At 34.9% G+C, this 25,057-nt stretch overlaps 1 pseudogene; it reads left to right on the top strand.

Moving 5' to 3' along the window:
* The first annotated feature begins 3,497 nt into the window (after positions 1-3,497).
* LOC113782269 lies at positions 3,498-24,283 on the top strand (annotated as a pseudogene).
* Positions 24,284-25,057: the final 774 nt, after the last annotated feature.

Raw genomic sequence — 25,057 nt, 5'->3', positions numbered from 1 at the left:
ATTGAGTCTTGCTAATGCACTTGTGCAGGACTACCTTTAGTCTATTAGCCAAGATTTTTGAAATGATTTTGTAAAGCACACTACAAAGACTGATAGGCCTGAAATGCTTTAAACTAATAGGATTCTGGATTTTGGGGATAAGGGATATAACTGTATGGTTGATGGATTTAAGCATGAAGCCTGAAGTGAAGAAACCTTGGATCGCTGGGATAATGTCTTTTTTGATGATGCTCCAAAATCTCTGGAAAAATAGAGGAGTCATCCCATCTTGTCCTGGAGATTTTTCGAAATTCATGGAAAAAAGAGCATCATGAATTTCTTTTTCCTCAACTACCTTAGTCAGATTATTATTCATGTCCTGAGTTATGGAGTTAGGAATTCCATTTAGAATTTCAGACATGTCACCTCTCCCACCACTACTAAAAAGATCCTTAAAGTAATCAGAAATTTCCTTCACAACCTCATCCTCGTTACTAGTCCAAGAACTATCATTTCGCTGCAAGTTTCTGATTCTATTGTTCACTCTTCTACCCTTGACATAGGTGTGAAAAAACTTGGTATTTTTATCCCCCTCCCTAAGCCAACTAATTCTCGATTTTTGTCTCCAAAAGTGCTCTTCCTCCTTATATGCAGTGCTCAGCTTATCTTTGATGTCATTCAGATTTTGCCTCCTGTTAGCAGACTCCGAAATCCTGGCTTCCTCCAGCTCTTTCTTCAGATCATGAATTTTGCTCCTTGAGTTGGCTTGGAAAGAATTCCTCCATTTCAAGAGTTCAATTCTGCAATTTCTGATCTTTTTTGTAACTTTGAACATCCTAGAGCCTTGCTCCTCTATTTTCCATGCATTCTCAATCACTTGTTGCACCCCATCCCTTTGTAGCCACCTCTTGTCAAAATAAAACATTTTCTTGTGCCTGTCAGTTGCAGGTATGGTGTCTATCATCAGCATGGAGTGATCAGAAGCCAAAGTGGTCAAGTGCTGGCATCCTGCCTTCTCAAAAACTTGGAACCAACCCACACTACAAAGGCCCCTATCAAGCCTTTGCCTAATTTCTCCTTCATCATTCCAATGGTTACTCCACGTCCAAGGTTGACCATCGTAGCCAATATCGACTAGATTGTTCTGGTCGATGAATTCTTTGAAATTCCTAAAGCTGCTCTCCTCTCTTACTGCACCTCCCCACTTTTCTTCATTAGACAGGATGTCATTGAAGTCCCCAGCTATTAGAAACCTGTCTCCCCAAAGCCTTTTCCTTCTATTGATCACCCTCCATTGTTCCCTCCTAATCATCTGATCACAGCTAGCATATAAGCCAACAAACCACCAGATACTGTTACTGTCACTGTCTTCAATTTTAGCCTCTATCGTGAAAGCAGTAGTGTTCACTTCTAAGATGTTAGTGCCCTTAGACCAAAACATAGCCATGCCACCTGCTCTAATCATAGCTTCGACCACTGCAGAATGTTGTGCTTCGACCATAGCTTCTAAGATGTTGTGCTTGGTTGTATTGTAATGGGAAATTTTGGATAACAAATCACCTCACAGGATACCACTAATCACTTGACCTGAAAATTGGAGGTTTTGCCATTTAAGTCGATTTTCTGGGTTTAACTCCCCATGTCTAGAGACACCTTTTTTGTGATAATTTCCTTTTGATTAATCCATACATAATATTGAACGTTCATGTTAATCGATTGTCGAAACTTCTAATTTGCTAATATTTGCTGCTTTTTTCCAATATCTGCAAACAAAATATGATCACTTTTATTTTTTTTATATGATAATAGTCATACCGTGATCATCATTTAGTTGGGAAAGAATATGTTGAATATTACAAAGGAGAAAGTAGAAATGAAAAATGAAAAATTCGAGACCTCTTACTTTATTAAAAAAAAAAAACTATGATCATTATTTAGAACGGCAATGTCAACATCCTTTGTTGTATCCGGTAATTGCTGCTTCGTTTCAAGCAAAACTATCAGTATCTGCCGTTTGTAATTTTATGATATCGTAATTGTAAAGAAATTTCATTCTTCTCTTTCCAATTGTCCATGGATTTTCTATGGAAGCAGTGGCTCCGGCGACTTTTCTATCAGGGTTCCGTAGACGATGGTGTATCTTAGACCGCAGAGTCTCCATTCAATCAGGAACCAGTGGGCCCCATGCTTTTAGCTGGATGGGCCTGGATTTTCTCAGCCGGGGCCCAGCAAAAGTTGTAAATGGACCTACCGTAGACCCGACCGCGCAAGAAATTTTTAATCTTCTTGGGTCTCTCGAGTTGACTCCAGAACAAGTCAACAAGTCAACGGACGATCGGTATACTCTGGACCTGAGGTCCGAAACAGCAAAACAATATGAAATTAAACATATGCTGGCATAAAATATTTCCAAATAAGATTTAAATGAGTTTTTTTTTCACTTTAATTTATCAGAATTTATTAATAATTGCGGTCTATTTTTAACTATTTCATTAAATCTAGCTGTCGAAAGAAAAAAACGTTTGGATATATGCTGCAGCTTAATACATGAAAATTTTGTTTGGGATTGATTGCACCTTTACTAAATTAAGTTTTACTAGAGTTGTAAGTTGTTGACTAACTAAGGTTTTCTAGAATTTATAACTTCTGAGAAATTATACTTTCTTCTCGCTATTAGGTTCAGTCTTAAGTCTAGCAATTAGGGGTGGGAAGGGTGTGGACAGGAGTAGAAGGTATAAAAAAAAGCTATAGTCATGACTTTGTCCCAAAAAAAATCAAATTGCTGAATCTCAATTTGAACGATATATTTACAATTTATTGCCAAGATGTATTCGGGTATTAAATTAATTGAATGAAAGAATCGTTCTGTTTGAAATGGTTTTTTTTTTAGGGAATTTTTAAAAACGTTTAGTATAGCCACATTATTGGAAGAGTGTATGTATGTAAGATAAGAAATTATTAAAGGACGTAATTAAAAGGTTTTCATAAATGATCCTTCCAAACAAAAACAGTTTTCCATTTGCTTTAACGTATTAGTTTAACCTGCGAATTTCCTCTCAGATAAATGATGAACAAGCTTAAGCTGGACAAAATTTTCTTCTAGTTTATGCAGGAAAGTTAAAATTCTAAGACATGAACATGGTCAAGGGATCTCCTTTTCTGCCTCAGCTTGTTCAAACTTAAAAACTGGTCATGACAGACTCAAATTCGTATACAAAAAGCTATTCAACGATTAGAGGAAGAATATTTTGGTAGTAGTACTCAAAGGTTGTATTCAGAAACTCTTGCGGAATTGCTTCTCCTGAAATGTTTCCAAATTCCAGGTTTAAATAAGACAAGAAATTGCGGTCCAGATATTTGATGCAAACCAAAACACATGATGGAAAACGTTTGATTTACGTTTATAGAAAAACAACCCTGTATTGACCGTAACATAGGAGTAGAACAAGTCGAGGGTTAGGTTTTACAACACATATTTAGATTTTCTTTTTTTTTCCCCCTTACCAGAGCATAATATAATGGGAACTTACAACTATAACACAATTGGCTACAGGTTCGGCATGTTCACGAGTTCACAAAACGTCGCCATTTTGGCTTCAGCAATGGTGTGGATTTTCTTACTTTCTTGGGTAATATGTTTTTCTCGTATGCAAGTCCATGCTGCAGGAGAAGGCAAAAGGCCGCTGATTTCCATGAATGGTCACGAAGGGAACTTATACCAGGCAGATCCAGTAAGTCCTTTGATATATATATACATATATATATATATATTCTTAGCAGCTATCCTTCATCTCCAAGCATTGTCAGGCACTATTCTTAGCGACATCTAAATAATTTATTGTACGTCTATTTAGTGATTCCACTATATGCCATTTCGTTTCCGCTGAGATACTTCTGTCAAGAATTTTAGGCCTTTGTACGTTAATTTTGGTCTTGCACTGTAAGTCCGGAGAACTACACCGACGGTACACACACAGGCACAGACAGATATATTCAAGAGCTCGTTTGGATGGGTGTTTTTGAGAATATTTTTTATAGAACTTTAACTCTAGATATGTGTTTTATAAAACCATTTGATATGGTGCTTTAAAAATGTTTTCAAGTGTTTTTGGGAATGATTTTAAAACTGATGATTAGCGCCATCCTCTTCTCACCTCTACCCTGCCCTCCGATCTCCACTCTTTCTCTCCCCCCGCTTCTTTTCTCCACCTCTGGCCACCCTCGCATTCCATCCCCTCACCCCTCCTATTTTCCACCCTTCCTTGTCACCTCTAAAAAAAAAAACCATCAAATCACCCCTACCAGATTGCATAGATCTTTCATGTGGCCATATCATAAAGGGACGAGGGCGCAAGGGAAAGAGGGAGTGTGGTACTTATATTTAGAGATTTAATTAAACCCGAATTATGAGTAGCAAAGAATGATTGCAACATTCATTTTCTGAGGGCTTGGGGACAAAGCCATTAAGGGTTTGTTTCGATGTGTTTCAACTTGTAAAAAAGTATTTGATTGTTCATAAACATATTCTCTAACCACCTTTTGATTTCACATATATCATATCACAAAAATGTTACGGTATTTCAACAAATCTCCTATCCAAACACACTCATTGTTTCTAATTTCGGTTGAATAGATAAGTCCAAATGCACAGATTTGTCGATGACTTGATTGATTTTTGTCTGCAGGTTTCATCAGTATCGACTGTGGCATAGAAAATGGTAACGATTATACTGACAGCGAAACTGGAATTAGTTATACATCAGATGCGCAATATGTTGAAAGCGGAGTAAACATGAAAATATCTGATTTATTCTTGTCTCAAACTCAAAATTATCAAAAGCTGCTGTCAACTGTTAGAAGTTTTCCTGAAGGAAACAGCAGTTGCTACACGCTAAAACCAACAGCAAATGGCGGAGGCAACAAGTACTTGATTAGAGCATTCTTCATGTATGGAAATTATGATTTGAAAAGTCAACCACCACTTTTCAAACTCTATCTTAATGCAAATGAGTGGGATGAAGTAAAACTGGACAATGCATCTCAGATTCTGATCAAAGAAGTCATACATAATCCTCCTACAGATTATATACACGTCTGTCTTGTCAATGTTGGCTCCGGAACACCTATTATTTCAGCACTTGAGATAAGAGAGTTGAGGAACACCATCTATGATACTATGTATAATGATTCGCTAATCCTCTACAGAAGGTTAGATGAAGGCGCAAGTTCAACGATTAGCAACAAATTCCAGAGGTAAATAAGGTCTATATATGAGTAAGAATATTATTAATTATTTGAATATTGTTCTTTGCATTTTAGACGGAATTAATTTGGTTTTCCAATTCTTCATTTTCAGGACTGCTTGTCTATTATTATTTTTTTCTGTCGTTTGGAATCTTCAGTGTTCAAAACCACACTAAGCTCAGGTGCCTGTTTATTCAAGGGCAAAAAATAGTCGAATCTTTCTCATTATCTTTTAATCCTGGATACCTCTTCAATTTTCTTTTTTCGAATTCGGGATTTTAAGGCTATTGCACAAGGTTCAATTACATACGAAGTTAACTTTAAGTTGAAACCCAGACCCCTCAAATCACTCCTAAATCCCCCTCATTTTTTTTCCCAATAACAAGACATGAGCAAAACAAGATAACTTTCCCATTAACGTGAAAAAATAGATTCCTAGTATTTACTACAAGAGGCGCCTAGTTTAGTTGTTAAACAGTGTTTTGAATTTCAGATAGAATTGGCTGATTCAATTGATTGAACCATGAACAGTCAATTGCCCCGTCAAAGCCTTCTCAATGAGCTGGTCAAACTTAGTTAAAAACTGGATTTGACCTGAGAAGATCAGGAAAACATCTGAAAAATTGGTTTCTTCAAACTTAGTTAAAATTGGTAACTTTCCTTCTTGTTTTCTAATTTTACATTTTTTTTGTTGAAGCTTTCCTTAATTATTCTTGACTCGAGTTTGATACTCAAAATTTTTGTGGCATTTAGGTTTGACATTTGAATAATTTGGACAACTAATTCTTTCACGAACTTTTTCGAGTTACAATCTTAGTTTCTAAATTTTGTTAATTAAGTCTTATGAATTTAGTAGTAAGATGTTATACTTTTGTTGTGCATGAATTCCTAAAATTTCTTTCAGGTACCGGGATGATTTCTATGATCGTATATGGGAAGTCCCTGACTACCGGCCTGATTGGGAACCAATTAACACAACTTCTTACATTACTGAAGAATATCTTGACAACGCCTATAAACCTTCACCAATCGTCATGAGCACTGCAGTCACGCCTGCGCATGGAAGTTCGTTGGTGCTGTCTCAAAATGTTGATCGCAACCAACAATTCTACTTGTACATGCATTTCCTCGAGGTGGAAGATCTCCCATCGACTCAAATCAGGAAGTTTGCCATATATGTGAACAATAAAATCTGGTCCGACCCTGTTGTTCCAGACAGTGGTCCAGATACCATCTACAGCACATACTCTCGGGGTGGTGCTGATACCCTACTGTTCTCAATCAATATGACAAATGATTCTACACTTCCTCCAATTCTCAATGCCGTAGAGTTCTATATCCGCAAGAAATTCCCTATCTTGCCCACAAATCAAAGTGACGGTACGCTTCAATCTAAAGCCGTATTTTTTATTTGATACTTCATACTCAATGATACAAATTATTGGGAGATCTTTGCTAATTACAACAGTTCGTTCAATTATACTTAACCAAAAAAACAATTGAAAATATGAAAATGTAATCATTAAAATGAAGAATTTTCGTAGGGTTTCTATTAAATGCTTTACAGCCCTGAATTATATACATTAATTTTGTTCTTGGTTGATTTCAGGATTGTCCCTTTCTCATAGCGATTTATCGTGTATAATTTTGTGTAATTTTATATAAAATCAAGATACAGATTCATCGGCGTTGTGACCTTTTATACGCTATCTTCTTTCTTTCTTTTTCTTTTTTTTTTGCATGATGTGTACATACGATGAATCCTTCTATAGGAGCTGTAAAATTTTTTTCCCTCTAACTTTTTTTTTCCCCGACAAACTCTAGTTGACGCCATGATCAGCATTAGGTCAACGTATGGTGTAAAGAAAAATTGGCAAGGAGATCCATGTGTACCCGAGGAACTTAGGTGGGATGGACTAGACTGCAGCACCAATGATCAGGGTTTATACAGAATCATTTCAATGTCAGCTTCTGTTTCTACAACAAACTTCATTTTTTGTAATTGAATGTGAAGATGACTGCGTCCTTTTCTGCTATTTAACCATGTTGACGGAACTGAATTAAAGCAGGAACCTATCCTTCAGTGGGTTAGCCGATGAAATCACATTCTCATTGTCTAAACTTGATTCACTACAAAGCTTGTAAGTATATCTACTGCCATATGTCATATTTCATACATTTATTTATTTTTTTAAAATAAAAATGGCCAATTGCTTTTGCCACTTTTCTGAAACAATAATTGTGGGCATTTTCTCTTTTCGTCAAATTTCATACCGTTGTAAGTAAATTGTGAACTGCTAGAAAGAGTATATTGGAGAAATTTTTATTTTTTTAAAGTATTGGAGAAAGTTCTTGTTCCATCAAGACAATTATTTCGGAAGTGCAAAAGAAGATTCCAGTCAGGAAAAAAAAAAGTTAAAAGGTCTAGATTGGAGTTAACCTGATTATAAGCTAACTACTAGAAATGGTACTAGTACAACTACTATTGGAGATTTGGAGTCACAAATACAAATAATTGTTTCGTTTATGCAATGAATTCTTTTGCAAATAATCATGTAAGTTATACCTATTTCCTATGTTAAACAAGGGTTCCCAGTTGGCTGCAGGAAGAAAACTTCTTATATTTGCATTCTAGAGTTGGACATTTTATGCATCTGAATTAGACTACAGAAGAAAAATTAGGTATATCGTACTTCTATCTCATATCGACAATCATTATTCAGGGACATGTCTCACAATGACTTGACAGGAACAATTCCAGATTTTTTGGCCTACATGCCTTCCTTAAGAACAATGTAAGTTCCTACACGATTTGCCTCGAGAAAAAATTGTAGTTTTGATCCCTAATGTTTGGCCCGAATGTTTAGTTCAAAATAAATCTGATCCCCAAAATTTGTGATTTTAGTTAGATTTAGGACAATTATCAGAAATAGAATAACGACTAACGGTCATCATCAAATTGTTATTAATCAACAACTTTGACTTTGCACTTTTGGTCTCAAATATTTTGACTTTGAATCATCATATTTTCCTAAATTTTAAATAGTGATATTAAGAGTTTTAGCATGAGTTGTAATTAAACTTCTTTTTCTTCTTTTTATTTTTATTTTTATTTCATTTATTCATGCTAATAATATATCATATGTTTCTTTTCTTTTGCATAGTTAGTCTTAAATTTGGTATAATATATATATTATTATTTCTCAGTATTAATAATTAATTGATAATGAGTTTTATTATTTTTATTTCTAATGATAATTACAAACTTAATTAAATATCCCTTTCAAATATAAGGAATGTGCTGATCTTTTTTTAGGCCATTTAATAGGTTATCAGTTGAATTTAAAATAAAGTAGGCATCTCATATATATTATATTAAACATTAAATGATTATCACAATATATAAATATAAATTCTTTAAAACTACAATATTAGAACGTTAAATTTTAATTGGAAGGATAGACAACAAAAGATGAAATATAGTTTTCTTAAGGTAAGTACCAATGTGAAGTAATTTTTTAAATTCTTTAAAAAAATCTTTTATTTTTTGTTGTCTTTCCTACCAATTAAAATTTAACATTCCAATATTGTAGTTTTAAAGCATTTATTTTAATATCTATGCACCTTAATAATCATGTAGTTGTTCATATAATGTGTATAAAATGGCAACTTAATTTCAAACTCAATTGATAATCTATTAAAATGCCAAAAAAAGATCAACTTAGTTTACAAAAAAGTATATAGTCTTTATATTTTGAAGGGATATTTAATTAAGTTTTTAATTATCATTAGAAATTCAATTAATTATTAATAATGAAATAATATACATATATTATACCAACTTTAAGACTATGCAAAAGAAAAATATATAATATATTATTAGCATAAATAAATAAAAAAATTAAAAAAAGAAGAAAAAGAAGCTTTATGTTTTAAATTGTCATTATTTAAACTTTATGGTTCAAAAATATATTTTAGGTTACTCTGTGTAAAAGAATAAATTTCAATTTCTTCTGTAGAGAAGGATGGGGGACAGGAAAGGAAGAAACAGAAGTTGTTAAGGTGTGTTTTTCTCTTATCTTGCAGTAACTTATCTGGAAACAAGCTGGAAGGCTCAGTTCCTGCACTTCTTCTTGATAAAATGAACAACGGGGCATTGGCAGTCAGGTATTTTAAATTCTAGACCCTTTTTCTTTTTGTTCTATTCCAGAGGATGACTTATTTAACTACACATTGGTTGAATAGAAGGAAAGTTATATGGGAAAGTGAGATAAAGAAAAGTGAAAATGAGTTTCCTATATAAGTTTGGTTACGAAGAAAAATATTGAGAGAATATAAGAAGTTAATGACAGTTAATAGCAGTTATTAAAACTTTCGTGAGTTATTTTCCTGAAAGCCCTGCAAATTTTGTAGGACACAAAGTGCAGGAAAATGCAAGAAAAAGTTTCAATATTCCTGCTATGAAGAAAAAAATAACTAACTTTCATTCATTTCTTCACACTTTTCCGATAAACAAACACTATATTTCACTTTTATTTGAGACATAGCATCCCATAATGTTTTTAGATTGTATCAATGAGTCAGATTTGCCAATAGATCGATCTAATTAAATTCAAGTGGGAGGAAATTGGAATTGTATACCCAGATAATGCCAGAAAGAGACAAAAATTACATGTATGTAATTTTTGCTCATTTGTTTTTTGGTTAAAATGTAATTTTTGTTCTTTTTCTTTTCAGTTAAAAAATTTTTTTTTTTTGTTCCTTTTGTGCAAGTTTGGATGGAAACCCGGATCTTTGTTTATCAGGCCCTTGCAAGAAGAAGAAGTCTCATAAGCAGAGACTGATCGTTAGCATCGTTTTACCGACCATATCATGTCTTCTTGGCATAGTAATCGGGGTAGCGATTTTCAAGCACAGAATAAAAGCCGCCTCAACGAAGGGTACTCCTTGATATCTCAACTTTTCAAAATTGCACTACTACTCCTTTCAAAAGCATAATATTTTTGTTTGACATACAATTTTATAAAATTCGAGGGTTCAAAACATAGCCAATTGCAATGACAGGAGTGATTCGAGATCTTTGTTAACTTAAACATCGGAACACTGATGTAGTACAAGAAATGCCCATGAGTCTATGAGGAATTTGGTTGTAGGGGTATGAAATTGAAATGGGATGGTTATTTTATCAATTATTGTGTTTGGAAAGACAAAAGAGGCCTTTTTACCCTCTGGTCCAATTGTTGAAAACGTATCAATCTTTTTTTGGGTCGCTGCAATAAGTCCTAATGTACTAAATTTTGAGTTAGAGCACCCTTAGGCCAAAAAAGTTCATTAGAACACCTTCTTGATTTATTGCAAAGCAGGAATTTGTGCCTAACCTACAGCCAAAAAAGTAACTTCAACGGATGTTTACAAAAAAAGGACCGGGGAGGGGGGGGGGTTTGCTGTAAGAGAATAATAGAAAGATTTTAATAATTTGCAATTTTTTTATACACATGAAGTAACTTTGTTTATTGTAATTTAAATTGTTACATATACTGCTAGAACCTAAATATTCATTCATGTTGGAAACTAATTAATATTCATTCATGAGAAAATGAATTATTGCATATCTTGTATTTATTAAAGGGATAATTTCAGAAACCTCCCTTGAGGTTTCTTGCTATTTCACTTAGTCCCCTTGGTGTTTTAAAAATTACACTTACCTCCTTTGATTTCACACTTTGGTAACCAAACTTTAAAATAGAGTAAAAAGTTTAATGAATACTCTAAAATGCCCTTATCTTGCAAAGTTCAATTTGTTCTTCTAAACAAAAAGAGTATCAAGTTTTCATGCTAATATTTGTTATTTAATAATCAACTATAACAATAAATCTTTTGCTATAATAGGGTATATTTCATAGTGTTTTACTGGGAATATAAATTCTTTTTAAGATAGAGAGTGCTTTTTTGTTTCTTTTAAAGTTTATGGATATTTTTTAAATGAAAATTTATGGACCAGTTTAATGGTGGAACTATCATAATTTGGTAGTGATTTTGGGCCATTTGTTTTTAATCATTGTTGACTTACCCTTGATTTTGCTACCAAAAAAATTGGAGAATGTTAAAAGTCATCAAAAAAATATTACTAGTTTAACATAATTTGAATAGATATTGGGGACAACATTGATAATTCTTCTATACTTCTAATGAAATATAAGAGAAATGAATAAGAGGGAAAATGGTAAAAAAATATAAAATCCTCAGTATTAAGGTTAGTATTGCATAAACATGGCAACAAGAGAGTTTTATTAAAAATATTAAGGTTAGTATTGTCATTTTAAATGGACAAGGGAGGTACATGTAATTTTTGAAACCTTAGAGGAGCCAAGTGAAATTATTAGAAACCTCAGGGGAGGTTTCTAAAATTATCCCTTAATTAAATACTAATGCATACTTCAAGGTTTATCATCATTGTAAAAATCTAGTTACTATTTCAATAGAAAATCTATTCATGTTTTGGAATTTGCTACAGTGTTTTGACGAGTATTCTTACATTATAGTAAAAGCATGTGTATTAGTTCTAAATAGTTTGTATGATATTTGAACACTTAGAATAAATTAATTATCTAAAAGTGATATTAATGAATACATAAGAATACCATTAATATTTTTTCTTAAATTATTCATAGTTGCACAACTTCACAATTAACCAAAAAAAAAAATACCGTGCTAAGGCACAGGCTAATATACTATTAAATATTATGGTTTTTATAAAACTTTAAATTAATCTTTTATACATTGTTAGTGTACAAATTTTTTTACACTAACATGTATAGATACATGCCACATGTTCAAAAAGTGAATTTTAAATTTGTACAGAAAAAATGCAATATATATTTAAATCCACTAGCGTGAATTCTTACTTTGACAATGTATAAAAAAAAAAAATCCAAAATCTTTGCCATTTGGTGGAGTTGGAAAAGAAAACATTTTGATGACGTCTAAAATTTGCCCCCATTAGGTACTTGTGATGAACTAAAGAAAGAACAAGGAGAGGGCGGTACTATCGTTGAACTAAAGAAAGAGCAACTATTGAAGACCAAAAGTACAATGTTCAAGTGCTCTGAGATAATTGAAATTACCAACACCTTTCGGATAGTTATTGGAAGGGGAGGTTCTGGAATAGTTTATCTTGGATGCTTGGAAGATGGCAGCAATTTTGCCGTAAAAATGCTGTCTTCTTCATCAGCAACCCGTGGACAAAAGCAGTTTCAATCAGAGGTAATCAAGACAATTTGGCACTATCTACCCATTTTACCTATAGGGATAATTTCAGGAGCCTCTACCAGGTTTCAAACAATTTCATTGCTATCCCTCAAGATTTCAAAAATATCACCAACCTCGCTTTTTTTTTTTTCGAAACGATAATTGATTGTATTGCTTGACAAATGATATACAAGTGCGAGCAAGGGCTCGATTGAACTTTACAAGCGGCATATTTACCACTAAGGAAACCAATGTTCCTCATCAAAAATCATGCCCAAGGCATGAATGCTAAGCTTGTAGCTTAAATGAGTCTTATCTTTTCTAACTAGGCAAAAGGAGCACATATGAAACAATTGGCTTAATTGAAGAATGTCATCCACAACAGTCGCTAATCTAATCTCACTTACTCTGTTTGTGCGAATATTGTTAAGGATTTGTGGGTTTTGCACTTGGAATTGCACTTCCCTGGCTTGCGTTGTGGCTGTCTTACACATTGCCAGCTTCAGTGCAATTGCTTCATCCACCAGAATTGATCCTGAACTTCTTGCTCGTAGCGCCCATCCTCGGTGTGGTCCTTGATCTCCTTGATTCAGGCTGATTCCAATGCCAAAGGCGTGGTTGGATATATCTGATGTTACCCCAATCCGTACTTCCAGTATCCCATATTCTGAAGCTGACTGCGAACTGTGTTGCTGTAGAGCTATTGTTTCGTCTGTGCTCATCCTAGATTCCTTAGTATCTAATTCCACCATTTCTAACCATTCCTGATGCGCCTTCTGAATTGTCTTCCAAGGCTGTTTTTTTTTTTCCATTAAATTCCTCCTCATTCCTAGCTTTCCATATCTGCCATAGAATATGGACAGACAACGAAATATGTTGCCCACCTTCTGGTCTATTCCTGGCTTCTGAGATTGATGTCCACCAGTTGCGGAAATTCCCTTGTTGCTCCATCATTCCTTCCCATTGGATAGGGGCTAGCTTCCATATCAGTTTTGCCTCCCTGCAGTTCAAAAGGGTATGCTCTAATGTTTCCCTATCTTCTCCACATCTATTGCAAATGGGGTCTCCAACTTTGATTCTGCCATGTATAAGATCTCTCACTGGAAGCGCATCATTGAGACATTTCCATAGGAAGATTTTCTGTTTATGCTTCACTTTCAATTTCCACACTTCCTTCCATAGCTTTTGTGTTTGATCCTCCCAACTAGTAGATCCCTCCACCTGGTTTCTGCTGTGCTTACTTCCTTCTTGCCGCACCTGTAGCTTATACCCTGAATTAACGGTATAGTTTCCATCTGTCCCGTATATCCAGAAATGACTATCTTCCTTCCCTGATAAGCTTATTGGTATGGCCAAAATCCTTTCAGCATCTTGTCGATTGAAATTTTTGAAAACCAGATTCGTATTCCATGACTTTTGGCAGATCAGCTCATGAACTTTTTGAAGTCCATTGTCCATATGTCTTCTGGTCGTGACTTTCCCATTTATATTACCCGGGATCCAGCAATCATCCCAGATATTGGTGTTGTTTCCATTGCCAATCCTTCTTCTTGTTCCTTGTTCCACCAATTCTCTAGCTCCCATAAGGCTCCTCCATATCCAAGATGCAGTATTGGGGACTTTGCACCTAAATATGGAAGTCCTTGGGAAATATTTAGCCTTCAAAACTTGGCTGACTAGGAGAATAGGTTGCGTTATCAGTCTCCAAACCTGCTTGCCTAGAAGTGCTGCATTAAATGCCATCAAATCTTTAAAGCCTAATCCTCCCATGTTCTTACTCCGAGTGAGCTTCCTCCAAGAGCACCAGTGTACCTTATTCTTTCCATTGGCCTCTCCCCACCAGTAGTTTGACATTAGTGAGCTGAGTTCCTTACATAATCTGGATGGGAGCCTAAAACAGGACATGGTATACGTCGGCATGGCTAAGGCTACTGACTTAAGCATAATTTCCTTACCTGCTGTACTTAAGAACCTGTTTTTCCACTTGCTCATTCTCTGTTGTATATTTGATTTGACAAAGCCAAAAATCTGCTGCTTTGATCTTGATACCACCATTGGTAATCCGAGATACTTGCCTTGAGTAACACTTTGCATATTCCCCATAACTTGACAAATCTCATGCTTCAGATTTAGCCTCACATTCTTACTGAATTGTATAGAAGACTTATCCAGATTTATCAGTTGTCCAGACCCTTTGGCATACACCTGCAGCACCCTCATTAATTCCGTAGCCTGATCCTTATTTGCTTTGCAAAAGATCAAAGAGTCGTCTGCAAAGAAGAGGTGTGTTATACTAGGACCCTGTCTACTTATCTTCATCCCAGAAATTTTTCTGGTTTGTGCAGCCTGCCGAATGAGGTTGGAAAATCCTTCAGAACAAAGGAGAAACAGATAAGGGGATAGGGGATCCCCTTGTCTAATACCTCTTGTGGGTATCACATACTCTTTCACCTCCCCATTAATATTGAAGGAGTAAGATACAGTTCTTACACACTCCATAATCCAGTTTATCCATCTGTACTGAAACCCCATCTTTTGCATAATGGCCTCAAGAAAACTCCATTCCACACGGTCGTAGGCTTTGGACATGTCCAACTTCACTGCCATAAACCCATCCTTACCTTGTCTCTTGTTATTTAGATAATGCAAATACTCATGAGAGACTAAGATGTTATCTATAATTTGCCTACCGGGGATGAATACAGATTGGTTTTTGCAAATGCAGCAATGTAAAACACCTTTGAGCCTATTTGCAAGAATTTTAGCAATGACTTTATAAATGGTAGTGCAAAGACTAATTGGTCTTAACTGATTCAAAGATGTGTGATTAAGCACTTTGGGGATGAGAGTAATCACCGTATGGTTAACACTTTTCAAGAGGTGGCCTGTATGAAAAAAGGTTTGGATTGCATTTACCACTTCTTTCTTGATGGTAGTCCAGAATTTTTGGAAAAAAAGTGGTGACATACCATCAACCCCAGGAGATTTATCTGGGTTCATAGAGAAAATTTCAGCTTTTATTTCTTCTTCCAAAACTGGTTTCATCAGATTTCCATTGAGTTCATCAGTGATAGTATGGGGTATACCATCCAGTACCTCAGTTAAGTCCCCGACGTCATTACTGTTGAACAGATTCCTATAGTATTCTGCAATCTCCTTGCTCACTGCATGCTCACTCTCAGTCCAAGTACCATCCTCTCGCTGAAGTTTGTTCAGTCTATTTCTCTTTCTCCTACCTTGTACCGAGGCATGGAAAAATTTCGTGTTCTTGTCACCCTCCCTAAGCCATTGTATCCGCGATTTTTGAAGCCAGTACAACTCTTCCTCTTTGTAGGCTTCCTTTAACTGTTTTTTTAGAGAATCCTTACAATCCTTGCTGGTGCTACCTAGAGAAGACTTCAGATCACTCAACTGGTTTTTTATCTGCTCAGTTTTCACTCTTGCATTTGCTTGGAAGTTATTCCTCCATTGTAGTAGAGCTACTCGGCAGTTTTTGAGCTTCTTAACCACTTGAAACATCCTAGATCCATCCATTTCCTGCTCCCAAGCCGACTTGATTACCTCCCCTATATCCTCTCTTTTAAGCCACCTCTTATCAAAGTAGAATCTCTTCTTCCTCTTACCAAGATTCATCTTAGTATCGAACAAAAGAATGCTGTGATCAGACGCATATGAGTCAATATGAGTACACTGAATTTTCTCATACACCTTTGACCAGGAGTAGCTACAAAAACCTCTATCCAGTCTCTGTTTGATTTCTCCTTCTTGATCCCAATTGTTACACCAAGTCCAAGGATGTCCAACAAACCCAATATCCATCAACTGATTCCCATTAATGAATTGCTTGAAGTCTTGAAAGCTGCTTTCCTGTCGACTATTTCCTCCCCATTTTTCTTCATTAGATACAATATCATTAAAGTCTCCTGCTATCATCCATTTTTCTCCCCACAATCTCTTCCTCCTTTCTATAACTTCCCACTGTTGTTTTCTGAACTGATCATCACAACTTGCATAGATGCCTACAAACCACCAATCAGTGTTCACTTCCGGGTCCTCCACATGCGCTTCTATGGTAAAAACAGTCCTCAAAACCTCTATAATATTCACCTCATCTTTCCAAAGAAGAGCCAATCCTCCTGCCTTATTCATTGCCTCCACCACGACCATTTCATCAAATCTTAAAATGTTTTTCACTTTTTCCATGTATTTTGTTCTATTCTTGGTCTCACTTAAAAACACCATACTTGGGGAGAAGAGGTTATTAACCTCTCTCAGCTGGGGAATTGTCAAGGGGCTCCCCACTCCTTGACAATTCCACACCTGAACTCTCATTTGGATCCTGGGGTCCTATAAGGGATGGACCCTTCCCCCTCAGCCCCTAGTTTATTTCGTTTCATCTCATGTCCTTCCTCCTCAACGTTATCCATATCCACATCCACTTCTGTACTTTTCCTCTTGCCTTGGTATTTAATATTCCCCAGGTTGATACTAATTCCTTTTAGATCCTGTCTTCTATTGCTAGGTGATCTTAAAGGCTTTTGAACCCTTCGAAGCTGCTTCCTAATTCCCTTTTGCTTTGTAGCCATGCTCACCTGATCAACCTGTGTAAGTAACAGGCCATTATTTGCCACCTCCAAAGCTGGTTGTTGAAATTGCTGAACCCCTTGCTCCCTCAGTATATGCTCAAGACCGCTATCTACCATCATAGAAGTCCTCCCACCCTGTTCGTTACCACCCTTTACTTCCCCTGCGTGGGTTATATCCCCACCAGAATTGGGTATTAGAACTTCAGTTTCCTCAACACCCTCCATGTTTGAAACAGATACTGAATTGGAGGTTGTTGCCTCCACTACCTCCCTCTGATCAGTTGGTTGTTCATCCCGCTGGCTTCCTCCCAATTCTGGGACTGTCTCTCTCTCACACTCCTCTTCCGCTCCTCTGGAACCATCATGTACTTGTGTCCCTGGACATTCTTTCTCTATCCATTCCCCATTCTGATAACTCCAGTGGCTCCTTTGGGGGTTAAAAACCACCCCTGTATGTTTTTTCTGAGCAGACATCATCCCATTTGCATGCCCTGCCCTCATCCAATTCCCCTATTGATTATCCCTTTTACCTTCCCTCCCACTCACACCCATTCCACAAGATCTCTCACTGTGCCCTATTCTGCCACACCTATAGCAAAAGTCCGGACATCTCTTGTATTTAAACTGAACCCATTTTGCTACCCCTGCCACTTTGATGGTTGTCCCTCGCAGCAGAGGTTGAGTAATATCCACTACTGTAGCTAGCTTGAGGTGCCTTCCTTCCTTTCCCCCAGTTTGTGGTATAATGACGTCTCTTACCAGGTGGAAAACAGAACCTATTTTCTTCCCCACCTCCTTTGAGATATAGTGAACTGGAAGATTCCAGACTTGCACCCAAAGTGGTGCTAAATTAAAGGCCTTTTCATCATCTTCAATCCCCTCATACCATTTGTTCAGAACCAGTAATTGGTTATCCAATATCCACGGGCCTCCCTGAGCTATTCTATCCCTATCTTCTTCTTTTGGTACAATAAATTGGAACAAATTTGGACCCAACTCAGCCACAGTCAAATCCCTTGGATACCCCCATGCTGCTGTGACAAAGTTCTTCACACCCGTGTAATTAGCTATCTTCTCCCCCATTATTTTCCCTAACAAACTGCTTTAACACTCCTTGATACCTAAAGTTAGCTCCTCGCTCCCCATCTCTGTGACTTGCAGCTCCTTGTTCGAGAGATTAAAACTTTGCAGAATATCCACAATGTCTTCAGCCATTAGGCTTAAATGAGGTACTGCCAGTATAAGTCTCACACCCACACTGACCTCAAAGGAAACCCGATGAACCCACTAAGGGAAAAGAAAAAAATATGCTTTTCTCTAGGTAAATGTTAGAATGGTAGGCAACAAAGAAACAGAGCAATATGCACCTAACACTAATGCACCTACTATACCAGACAAGATAGGAAATGAGAATGGCAGTGAGTTTACCTGTCGGAAACAAAACCACTCCCTTGGAACTTCGTCTTAGCCGGTAGATCTGTTACCTCATAGTAGTACAGCTTGAAAGGGTCTCCATGATCTCAAACAGCGATTCTAGGAATTCTGCTCTTAGTAAAGACTTCTTCAGCTCCAATTACAATGAAAGGGATCCGACCGAAATGCACTTAGAACAATGTATTTAACGCTAAAACCTTGTCTGAAAGATACAAAGATTGAATCTTTTGGGACTGTCGGAACTTTTGGAAGCTCCCACAAAAGGAAGAGTTGCTCTCTTTTTTAGAGAGAGAAAGTGCCCCTACACGCGAAGGGAAAAGTTTTCTATCACCAACCTCGCTTGAAACCTATTTCCTTGTAAAAATTTACCAAATTAAAAAAAAGCAACAAAAAAAATGATTTTAGGTGTGAGAAGATCATTTGATTTCAAAGTGCTCCTCACCTATAATAATAGTTAATTTAATTATTCAATCTAAGTTATTGTTTCATTTATAAGGCCGTTACACATGATTAACGAAAAAATTTCATCATTTGCAATCAAAAGTAACAAATTTTGTATCAAAATTTTTGACTTACCTTAAGATTCTTGTTATCATCATGGTATTAAGAAGAGACAATGGAAAACCAAATTCTCCTCACATCCAATTTTTTATGATCTTTAAGAACATAAAAAAAGCTAGTCTAGCATTTGACCCCTTTTCTAATGCCAAATTAATTTTAAACATAATAAAATTATGGGTAATTTTGTTTTTAAATGGCTTAATTATTTTTAATCAAATTATGGTTAATAGTTTGTAAACGGCTTAATTCTTTTTCATGTTTGAATCCTTTTATTTATTATGCACATCAAATATGATTCATTTTATTTGTCAAGTAAATTAATTAAAAAAAGCCCCCCTATATTGGTTCTCTTTTTATATAGCAAATTAGTTGTTTTTTTAATTTCAAATTATGGTTAATTTAATTAGCAAATTTTTTAATTGTTTCGCTCCTCAAAGATGTGTAAAACATCTTAAATTGTAAGGATAGCAGAGTCATTTCACTATTAATGATATAAGCATTGGGTCTCAAATTGCTGATATGAGAGGTAAGTGATATTTTTAAAACCTCAAAAGAGGGCAATGAAATTGTCAGAATCCTCAAGGAAGGTTTTTCAAATTATCCCTTACCTATATCGAATGGTAAATAATCATCGGTTGTGAAATAGGTATTCTAGAAGTTTTGTGAAAATTTTTCTAAGATTCCCAAATTAAATACATGTTTTAATTATATTTTTATTTTACATGCATCACATTTAAAAAGTATTACGGAAATGTAGTTTTCAAAAAATACGTTTAGAAAAAGTAATCTAAAAGATATGTCCACAATTATACTGGTTTTGCAAACATTTTCTATGAGGCAAAATTATTAGTACATAATTAGATTTTGGATTTTTGGAAATTTCTCGTGCTTGTGATTTATATTCCTTAGGTTAGCCCGTTCAGAGGAAGATTGTACTAGAGGACATATAAATCAAAGTCAGAATTGCTACTACTCATTTTTCTAACGGACTTTGTTATATCATTGAGGAAGGTGGAAATCTTGATCAAGATTCATCACACAAACTTGGTATCATTTGTCGGATATTGCGCTGAAGGAAGAGCGCGCTATGGCTCTAATCTGTGAGTATATGGCGAACGGAAATTTAAGACAACATTTATCAGGTATTTTAACCTCTATGTACATGCTTCCTACTTTTTTTTTTTTTTATATAAAATATAACTTTTTATTCCATGAAATCTAAACGAATGCAAAAAAAATACAACAAACATGTCACAAATACGGTTAATCTAAAAAATCATTAAATTTAATAAATTTTTAGAAAATAACAAAGATTACATTGTGAAACTCCAACCGATCAAATAAATCATGAGCAGCCCAATGAAGCTCTATGCAAGTTAAGACCATCAAAACTGTTGTTTAACTGGTTCAAATTCAAAGTCGATGTTGAGATCAGATGAAATGAAGGAATCCCATATTTGACATATAGGTGTGAAAAACTCTTAGATCTGTTAAAGAAATAACAAAAAACTAACAAAACTCCATAATATTTTAGGAAAGAAGAAAACTCTCATTAGGAAACCCTATGAGAGAGCAAAACTCACACTAGAAAACATTAGGAGAAAGAAAACTCTCACTAAGATACTTTGAAAGAGACTTTATTGAATATAAAAAAAAAAAAAAGGCAAAGAGAGGCAGACCTTGGCTTGAAACCAAGATCTTGCTCCATGGAGGAAAAAACTATTTGAAGTCTTTGCAAAGATAAGGTAGAGAAATTTTGGTTATGTTCATGCTTACTTCAAAACCAATGGACCTTTCAGAAATTAGAAAAATTTTATAAGAGCGTTTATAGTTGTCCATATCATCTAAAAGATAAAAACAAATACTATAAAAGTTTTGATTATGAAATTCGAGTGAGGAGAAATAAGAAAAACTTAAAGTGGTAAAAAAAAAAAGAAAATGTACTGGTAAACAAAAAAAAAAAAAACTAATAAAAACCGATTAGTTTGACTTTTGTTCGATTTTCCCTGGTTAAACCCAGTGAAATGCTATCTTCATTTTTTTTTAAAGAAAGTTTGGATCAAACAGCTCACTAGCTCCCCTTTCAACCAATTGAATTGGGTGGTGCAATTTAAATTTTAATTCACTGCTTTTACCAATGGAAAAGACTACTTGGGGTCAAAATTACTAGAATATTTCTTAGAAAAAAATACATAGAATATTTTGGAAAAATTGCTGCATCTAATGTCTGAAAACCTAACCGAACCGTTTGTTTTGACCAATCGAATCGTGAACCGGCCATGTCTTCGATCTGGTTCAATGATTAATCCAAAGACTTCGATTGTACTGGTCAAACTCGTTAGGTTCAACCAGATTGCACTAATTTTTTTTTATTTTTAAAATAAATATTTCGGCTTAATTCAAAAGTTTTAATACTAAAACAAATTAAAAAATTACTAAACCTTTGAACTAGGATTGAATTGGTCATACCGATTGAACTACAAACTAGAAGTTCTTTTGCTTCACTTCCAAGTCCAAATTTAAAAGCACTGGCTACATCATGGACTATAAGTTGTACTAAGCAACAATACGACGTAAGCAACAGTCATAAATTAAAAGATAACTGGCCTTAATTTTAGGGGTTCTATATTTGTGTCTATCATTTAGAAATGTTGTGATTTTACGTTGCTTTTTATTGGTAAACTCTTCTTTCACATTCTTTTTGATAAGGAGTAATTCCATTTGTATGCTTGAATCTATTGATATATTAACAATTGTGTGATGTCCATCCACAACATGAGGCATGTGCTAGTTGTTATTTAAAGATTTTTTGGGTTAAGGTATTAATCAAGTACTCAATTTCAATCCAAAGTATATCATTCAAGTGTACGTGTGAAAGAAAAAGATGTTTAGGTACTAAAGTATCACAAGCAATAATTTAGGGTGCCAACTGTCAATCCCTATAATTTAAGAGCACAATTGGTTTAAACTCTTTACTATTCACTATTTTTTATACTAAAACAAATTAAAAAATTACTAAACCTTTGAACTAGGATTGAATTGGTCATACCGATTGAACTACAAACTAGAAGTTCTTTTGCTTCACTTCCAAGTCCAAATTTAAAAGCACTGGCTACATCATGGACTATAAGTTGTACTAAGCAACAATACGACGTAAGCAACAGTCATAAATTAAAAGATAACTGGCCTTAATTTTAGGGGTTCTATATTTGTGTCTATCATTTAGAAATGTTGTGATTTTACGTTGCTTTTTATTGGTAAACTCTTCTTTCACATTCTTTTTGATAAGGAGTAATTCCATTTGTATGCTTGAATTTATTGATGTATTAACAATTGTGTGATGTCCATCCACAACATGAGGCATGTGCTAGTTGTTATTTAAAGATTTTTTGGGTTAAGGTATTAATCAAGTACTCAATTTCAATCCAAAGTATATCATTCAAGTGTACGTGTGAAAGAAAAAGATGTTTAGGTACTAAAGTATCACAAGCAATAATTTAGGGTGCCAACTGTCAATCCCTATAATTTAAGAGCACAATTGGTTTAAACTCTTTACTATTCACTATTTTTGATCTTGTGTGTGAAGATTATACATAGAGGAATGTGGCTGGTAAGTTTCTTCACTTATTGATTCTTATTTGAATGACTTTCTTTGAGCACAGGGAAAAATCTTAACCCTTTAAGCTGGAAAGAGAGAGTTCATATTGCATTAGATGCTGCACAAGGTGATTTTCAACTCAGTCCATTCTTTTCTCTTTTGGGATTTCAGGGAATTATTAAGTGATAATGAAGTCAATACATGGTAATGACCACAAAGTTTCATCTCAGGTTTGGAGTATTTACACAATGGATGCAATCCTCCAATATCCATAGAGACTTGAAAAGTGCCAATATACTATTGAACCAAAAATTGCAGGCTAAGCTTGCTGATTTTGGCTTATCTCGAATTTTTTCAAGTGAAAGTGACACTCATGTAACAACAGCAGTGGCTGGAACAGCTGGTTACCTAGATCCAGAGTATGTATTCAATATGAAGTTAAATTTTTCTATTTTCCTAAGCTGCCATTCTATAAAGGTTTCTCAAATCATTGCAATCCTTTTCCTAATTGATATATACAGCGTTAAGTATACAACTGGAATAGTTGTTTACAACTTAGGATGAAAATATTTTGAGCATGTGGACACAATGTACGAGTCTTCTATAAATTATGCTTGGTGAACTTTGCTACAAACTAAATATTCATTTACAAGAAAAAGTTCTAATTCTACTTCTTTTGTATTTAATTAAAGACAAAGATGCAGTTTTCGATTTCAATGCCAAAGAATATTTGTTGCATATTTATTGCAGCATTTAATGAGCCTTACCACATTATAATATATCTATGCATAAAAGTTTCAAAAAAATTAAGTACGATAGTTGAACATTTAGAATTTAAGAAATTTTTTAAACAATATGAAAAAAGATGTAAGCATATTATAATATTTTTTAGAGGCTCATAAATTGTGTTTTCCATTCTCAAAATATTTTCGTCCTAAGTTGTAAAAAAATATTCAGTAAAACTATATATTCTTATTCAAGTTTATAATCTAGATTTTATGATGAATATTAGTTTGTACTGTGTTTGACTGTTCGCCCCTTCTCTAAACCAAAATCCGGGTTCCATCCCTACCAAACTATCTAAGAATTTTTTTTTTCAAGATTTCGTATCCTTCATAGTAAAACTATAGATTATGTGCATTGGTGTCCTTTAATGACATCTAAATTGGCTTTCAGATATAACTACACCTTCAAGTTCAATGAGAAAAGTGATGTTTACAGCCTCGGCATCGTTTTATTGGAACTGAACACTGGAAAACCAGCCATCATAAAGGGCACCGATGATGTCAATATTCACATTGTTGAATGGGTGAACAAAAGGGTAGAAAGGGGAGACATTCATGAAATTATGGATCCAAAACTGAAAGGAAAGTTCCACATAAACTCGGCCTGGAAGTTTTTGGAGGCCGCCATGACGTGTACAATGGCAATGGCTAGTCAGAGGATGAGTGGCATGGAGTTACTTGTTGAACTAAAGCAGTGTTTGGCAATAGAGCTATCTGAAGAGATAGCATCAAGGGCTGCAGATTTTCCGCAGGATGATGGCCTTGAGATAGACACCGCTCCAAGTGCAAGATAGGTCATTCATGATCATTGCTTCTCTACCTCTTTCTGCTATGAGATTGGTGGTGCAGCCCAGTTGCTATGTACGTCTGAGAGAAGAGATTGCATATTCAAACATTTCATTTGTGTTAAATTTCTTATATTCTCTACCTCTTTCTGTTTTGTATTTTATATTTGATAAATTTCATGCCATTAGAAGAATATGTTAACATTATAATCTAAATAATTTTGATAGTCCCTGATAGGGTAAAAGACAATTTCCTAATTAATTCACTCGATTATGCATCAAGTGAATGTAAAAGTCACTCACCCTCCTTACATAGTAGTCCCTTGATCAGCTTCATTGATTGGGAAAAACTGGAATTTTGCAACCCACTCACAATATCTTCCAAGGCTTTAGTTGCTATCAATCTCAAAAGAGAGTTTAAACACCCTGCAAATTCTTAATGTTTTCTTTCGACTGCTTATAAGTTTTAGGAATTAATTGAATCTAATTAGTTTGAGTTTTTTCTTCCTAAACTTTTTTTTGTTGTCTACATTTATATCCTTATTATCATCACTTAATTTCTCGTCCTTTTTTAATGCTTATGCATAATGATTAGCTAATCAATTGTTAAATTACTTTTGTTACCAGTTTTCGATAAGATGATTGTTTAGTTGTTTAAATGAAAATTAGCCACTTCTTTAGTCATGCATACTAATGCAGTTTTACTTGCTAAAATGTGCATCTAAGAGGAATTAACACTAGACGTTCCTTTTTCCCCCTCAAACATGAAACTTGGCCTAAAGCTTACTAGATCTAAAACCTATGAACCGAATATATTGAAGCAGAAAAATATGGGAT

The sequence above is a fragment of the Coffea eugenioides genome, chromosome 9, assembly GCF_003713205.1.
Source record: "Coffea eugenioides isolate CCC68of chromosome 9, Ceug_1.0, whole genome shotgun sequence".
Classification (NCBI taxonomy): domain Eukaryota; kingdom Viridiplantae; phylum Streptophyta; class Magnoliopsida; order Gentianales; family Rubiaceae; genus Coffea; species Coffea eugenioides.
The sequence above is the reverse complement of the archived record's forward strand: the minus strand, read 5'-3'. Positions and strand labels throughout refer to the sequence as shown.